This window comes from Ambystoma mexicanum, chromosome 3p (genome assembly GCF_040938575.1).
Source record: "Ambystoma mexicanum isolate Mex_15411 chromosome 3p, UKY_AmexF1_1, whole genome shotgun sequence".
Classification (NCBI taxonomy): domain Eukaryota; kingdom Metazoa; phylum Chordata; class Amphibia; order Caudata; family Ambystomatidae; genus Ambystoma; species Ambystoma mexicanum.
Window position 1 is genome coordinate 1,229,193,785 of NC_090925.1, and position 6,453 is coordinate 1,229,200,237.

Below are 6,453 nucleotides of genomic sequence, written 5' to 3' on the forward strand. Positions count from 1 at the left end.
GTGCCACTAATGATATTATAGAAAAACATCTGAAAGCGAACATAAGTATGGTCTTATATGGGAATAAGAGCATATGTTGGTGGAACCAGCATGGAAATGTATGGGCACAGCCAGCATACACATGTTTTTTATACTGGCATATATTGCAGGGACCGGCATGACAATGCATTGGGAAATGCCCTTTGCACTTTTAGTGACTTGGCATCTATTGTACTTTATTTCATGATTTACCCTACGAAACAGATTGCTGGCCTTTTACCCACATTTTCCCAGAAAGTGTGCTGTGTAATGCACCATTTTAAGCCATTATTCAAAACATTTACTCTGGGGAGGGAGAATAATCCCCCAAGCCATTTGCATTAGTTCGGGCTCCCTCGCTATGCTCAGTCACAATCACATACTTGTGGCAAATATTTACACCCTCTAACAAATCAACTCAGGTGGCTGGTATATTTGTGGACCAGGCACCGCCCCCTTCTCTCTATGTTACATTGAAGATTTAAGCTTTGAAAAACGTATTCACTTCTTTCACTTGCAGTAGTGCATGCCCCTGTAGCGGCATAATCCTCATGGACATTGCGCACACATGGTGGTCCGATCCGGCCCCGAATGTGTCATGCCCAGTGCTTTGTTAAGGAGCTTGGGGGGGGGGGGGTGCCCACAGCATGGCTTGCAGGGGAGATGCCACATTTTGTGCTACGCCATTGAGCATAAACACATGGAACTGACCATCTTTATCATTGGCCATGGAGAGCGCCTGCTTTGTCCTGTCCAACGAAAAGTGGGCACAATCTGCAGAACTAGGGCCTCTCTGCGAAATCAGAATTCTGATCCCCATGAACAATCTTGAGGATTCTCCACACCGTGCAGGAACCCTGCAAGGGAACTGTAGTTCGGTTCTGAATGCCCACCCCCCACCACCCCAAAGGGCTTGCACCGTGCAGAGAATCGCGAATCGCCCTAGAATATCTTTGATCAGTGTCTTTCTCCGTATGCACGCCCATCAGGCCGCGGGCCTTTGATGTGTGTATCCTACCTGGCTCATATACCTGCATCACTGTTGAATCCTTGAAGTCTTATTTAGCAGCTCCCAGAAGCCTGCGGTCGTGCACCAATGTGATGTTCCTAATACTCTTTTCCCTGTTGAGAGGCGACCTGCTGCTTGGATTCTGGCTATTCGTTTAATTTAAATTTATTATGATTAGCTCTTAAGAACTTTCACAATTTAATTTACACCAAATAAACATAATTACTTACAATCAAACATATTTACTTACAAAAAAACACGTTCACATAACACTAAAAACCCTAAAAATCACGCTAAATTCATACAAAAATCAGTGAAGTGAGCGGGAACGGTGCTCCTCTACTTTTTAAATTATGTTTTACGTATCCTATACTTTTATTTTTTAAAAGAAACCGTTCCGGAATGGTTTCGTTTTAAAATAAAAGTGTAGGAAGACGTTGCAGCTTGCACTTTCAGTGCACTGCACTGAACGTTCCCTTAAACCAGTGGTCTTCAAACTTTTTTGGCCAGGGCCCCCCTGAGCAAAATTTGGGCAGGTCGGGACCCCCCAGAAATGCCAAATGGACAGTATATATTGCGCGCCGTCACCTGCTCCCATCAAAGTCGCTGGGCTCCCTCATCCCACTCCTACCCAGTCGCTGGTCTCTCCCCACCCCATCACACACCCAGGGCTCTCCCCACTCTGCTCCCATCACTATCCCATGGTTCCGGCCCATTGTGCTCCCACCATAGTCCCTCGGTTCCCCCATCCCGTTCCCAACACAGTCTGAGGGCCAGTGGCGGATGGTGAATCTTTTTTAAGTGGAGGGGCATTAAGGGGAGGTTCGGGGGGGTTTCCCCCTGTGAATTTTTTTTTAAATAATAGGTTAAAGTGTTGCATTGTAGAGCATACTTTTAACAAAAAATGGGTAAATAGCCAAACAGTTTGCAATTGTTGCTGGGAGTCCAGGGGGCAGGTATTGATATTTTATTTCTATCGCGCTCGTACACAAGTGTTTCAGAGCGTGACAAGGCAAGGGAGGGGAACAGAGGAGAATAAAACGGCGATCTTACTAGGCCCAGTGACATTGAGAACGCGCAAGTGTGAGGGGAAAAGTGCATGGAAGGGGGGAGAAGTGGAAAGTGCGAAGCAGAGGAGAAACAGATAAATAACAATAAATAAATAATAAAGGCAACAAACAGTGGTAGTGCAGCCAGCAATTTGCAAGTGCTACGTTTAAGGCAGCAGACAGGGTAGGTCTGATAAGTGCAGGAAGAAAGATGGTTCTCCTCAAGTTTTAGAGTGGCAGGGCGCTGTTCCAGAGGGAGGCCCCAGCCGAAGACGGAGATCTACCCCCAGCTCGTTTCTTTGATAAACGACTGACCCTGAGGGAGTTGGAGGTAGAGGAGTGAAGAGCTCGAGAGGGGAGGTATTTGCGGAGGAATAGCTGAAGGTATTTTGGACCGAGGCCCCAGAAAGCCTTGTGGACAAGGCAGAGGGTTTTGAATGATAGATGTCCGGTAAAAAGATACCATCCCTGTCCCCTGGGCCCCACTGGTCCTAACACAATGAACATGATTATGTGTATATGCAAGGCGCTGCACATTCATACAGCAATCACTCTATCATTCACATGAGCATCCATCACCATACACTCACTCATAACGCATCCATACACATGTTTAAATAAAAACAATGAACATAAACGTACCTTCTGCATTGGCCTGTGTGTGGGTGCTGCTCCAGCTGCTCTGTCCGTATGTGCGAGGAGGCGCAGGAGCTCCCCCTCGGACATACAGACATGCAGTGCCCCAGCCAGCATTTCCAATGAGCTATGCAATGCTGGCGAAGCAAAACGCCCCAGCACTTGCGTGGCTCAGTGAGCATGTGCGGCTGGGGAACTAAACTGAACTGTCAAAGGGAAACAGTGTTTCCCTTTGACAGTTCAGCCAGCCCAGGAGCACTCCATTAGTTGGATAAAGCAGCTGAGGGAGTGCTCACTGTTTCACTGGGCTGGCTCCTTAGCTCCTCCATAATGGGTGAGGGGCCACTATGCAGTTAGTAATGTTGACCATTGTTGCTGAATATATCACAATTTACTTACATTTTAACACAAAGCACCCCTTTGGGTACTATTGAAACAGTGGGCTTCATAACTACTCTGGCGGTAGCTGTGCCGGTAAAACCGGCACGGCTGCCACTGGAGTTGCATCCGGGTCTGGCACCCGCGAATGGGCAATTACTAGGTCATGCCGAGTTAGGCGGACATGATAATTGCCCTTTCGAAGGTGCCGGTAGATCCCCATTCCCATTTGAGCCCCATATGGCTCAAATGGGAAGGGGGAGCTCGGATGCACCGGCACCGTTAATAACGGTGCTGGTGCATCCGACGAGCTGAGGTCAGACCTGGCGGGGGCTGTCAAGCACCCACGAGCACAACTCTTACTATGGCGGAACGGTAGCAACGGTGCCGGTAGCTTACCAGCACCGTTGTTACTGGTCCGCCATAGTAGTAATGAGGCCCAGTCTGTGACTAAAGGAATGAATATCCATTTACAACTGTGGGCCACTTTTTCATTGTTGCCTGAGACAGTTTCATGCTTCAGCCCGCCCATGTGGGCCACCCCTGCCCATTTCTTCCAATCTAAAAAAAAAAAAAATCTTTTTTCATGCTGAGCTCTCAGGGCCCCCCTGGGATGCACCCGCGGACCCCTAGGGGGTCGCGACCCACAGTTTGAATACCACTGCCTTAAACAGAAGGTGCAAGTGTCTGGGGGTTTGTATTGTGTGTGGGAGAGAGCGTGGCAATGGGGGTTGTGGGGAGTGGGTGCAGGCCATCAGGAAACATAGTTCCACTACTTCTTTTCGTACACTTTGACCACTGACTAAAATCCCTGTAAAACCAGTCACCTTGTCATTCTTTTATCTGAAACCACCCGATTCTTTGTTGTCATAACGCATTACATTCCTAAATGATCAGCCCAAATGAATCGCCACGTTCCCATCTTAGGTTTTACTAATTCACTCGCTCTTTTCCATTCCTCCATACATTATGTGGGTTTACTGTCTGTGTTTAAGCAATAACCGCAGAATGCGTCGCTCTTAGTTCCTTCTTAATGACGCCCACATTCATGCGTGGGGTCCCACCTCAAGGCACTCAGTCAGAACACGTCGTGCAGTTCGCTCTATGGCTGTCACTTTGCATGTGCGACATGTTCTGGCATAAAGCCCCACTCCCAGCCCCGGGCCCAGCCTCTGGCTATCGTTTTCTCTTGCTCGGGGTGGGCTCATGGACATGAGTGGGCGGTGTGATGGTGTCACGTGGGCGTGACAGCAGCGTTCGCTTTGCGCGTGCAGTATACAATAGAGCTCAGGCGGGAATTCTAACGTCTATAGTGGCCGGCCGGCAAGATTTATTAAGTGGGGTTTTGCCTTCCAAAATGTTGTTTACGGTGCATGTGTCTCCCCCCTGCATGCCTTCATAGCTTTGAAACGGATACGCAGTGCAGGCATGCGGGAAACCTCCTTTCAGGGTGTACTTTCCCATTTCTGACAGTTATTTCCTCTCCTCCCCAGAACCAGTTGGACCTGTGCCGACGGCTGCACCCAGAAGAAAGTCTGATGGACAGAGGAAGAGTGCGAAGAACGACAGCAGCCCGATTAGCCCCTGTTCACTGAAAGTTCTCCTCACGAAGAATTGAGACAAGCTGCCACACATCCCTTCCTCTGGGCCCCCAGCTCCCCGAGTCCCGAATGCCAGTAGAATAGCAGCATTATCAAGTATGTAGCCAAACCAGCCAGCATTTGCGGTTAAGGTCCAGGTGCCATGAACATGAGCTAGGAGCATGATATGGTGCAGGGGCTTTCTCCACTGCCATGGGTCATGCCGAAAGACCACTCATGCAGGTGATGTCTGGGATTCACTTGGCCGAACTTTACAAACAAAATGAATGAACCTTTTCCTCTCTTCTGACCTCAGGTGTTATGGTTTTATTCTGGGGTGGAGCGCAGCCAAAGCAAGGGAAGGTGTATGGGGGCGGGGGGGCTTAGTTGGGAAAGGGATAGCGGCCCGCAGGACTCACTCAGCATTCTACTGTAAACGGATGATATGATATGAAATTTTATTTGTATCACGCTCGTACACAAGTGTTTCAGATGGATCCAGCCTTGGTGCACCTGGACTGCCGAGAGTTCTCTTCCATGTCCAACTGAATCCTTGTCAGAGTATTTCTGACTGTATTCCCGGGCCATTGGCTGAGGGTGTGCCTATCTCCTTCACGCAATACACCGGCCCCACAGGTGATCAGGCCAATTCGTTCCTGTTTTTGTTGCCTTTTCTTTTACAGCTATTGTGGATTTTACGAATCATGATTGAAATAAGAATACAATCAGTAATGTTTGGAAGATATTCAGCAGGGGCTTGTTTACATAGAAAGGTCTGGCCGTGCCAGAGCTGCTGCCAAATCTGTGGATGAATGATGGCATGGCAAAATGTCACCGATCTTACTCCAGACTGATTTCTTTTACCGTTGTCCCTGGCAGCACCACACAATGATCTGGTACAGAAAGCCACCATTTAATAACTTGGTAAGAACAGAGGCCACATTAAAAAATGATCAGGCTGAAGAACAGTTTGTCAGGTTTTGCAAACCATAGACATTGAAGTATCCGTTTCTAGAGGTAAATAACACATTCAGGAGCACTGCCACAGTGGATGTGTACCAAATAAACATCCACCACAGGAAAAGTAATGCACACATGGCAAACTGTTTCAAGGGACATACGTACCAAGAACAAGCTGGAGAAGAATTTGATTTTTTTTCTTTTCTGTATTTTGGAATCGCTTTCCTGGAGAATGTCTGTAACAACAAATATATACAATAGGCTGAAACATGTCAACAATTTTAATTTTGTAGGTCTGACAATTGGTTTTCTTGGGGTAATTTCAATAAAGATATACAAAGTGTTTCCTACATATGCTGAAAGCTCTGTTTATGTGTGATATCTTTGTTCTGTTATTTTAGTGCAAATATATGATCTTCAGTGAACATTGTGTTTATTAATAAAATGCCACAACTGTCTAGAAATAGTTAATTTGTTAGAATGACATAAGGCTATGGACCGGGCCTGCAAGTGATATTTGAATGAAATTCCTTACTTAGCTTACACATAATAGAGGCTTCTCATTCTGTCCGAGCTCCCTGTTCCAACATGGAGTAAAGTCTCACCTAACAGTTCATAGAGGCGGCTCCTTCCATCATGCTCGCAGGTTTCATTGCAAGGAATAGAAGCTTCCCTACTGTAGCTTAAACCCTTAAACCCTAGGCTTGTTTCGCTATCCAGTGACAGGTGGTGACATTTCCCTAAAAATGCACCCTTCAGAAACTCAAACACGTTCCCCAAATAGTCTAGGATTGGAGGTAATATATAACTATACCCCTCCTAG

The 6,453-nt window shown here is 47.1% G+C and overlaps 1 long non-coding RNA gene across 1 annotated transcript in view; it reads left to right on the forward strand.

The window, feature by feature from the left end:
• LOC138581392 (uncharacterized) overlaps positions 1 to 5,982 on the forward strand; it is a 65,022-nt gene extending 59,040 nt beyond the window's left edge. The window contains exon 2 of the long non-coding RNA XR_011304544.1: positions 4,584 to 5,982. This is a non-coding gene — a long non-coding RNA (uncharacterized lncRNA). The remainder of the gene's footprint in view (positions 1 to 4,583) is intronic.
• Positions 5,983 to 6,453: the final 471 nt, after the last annotated feature.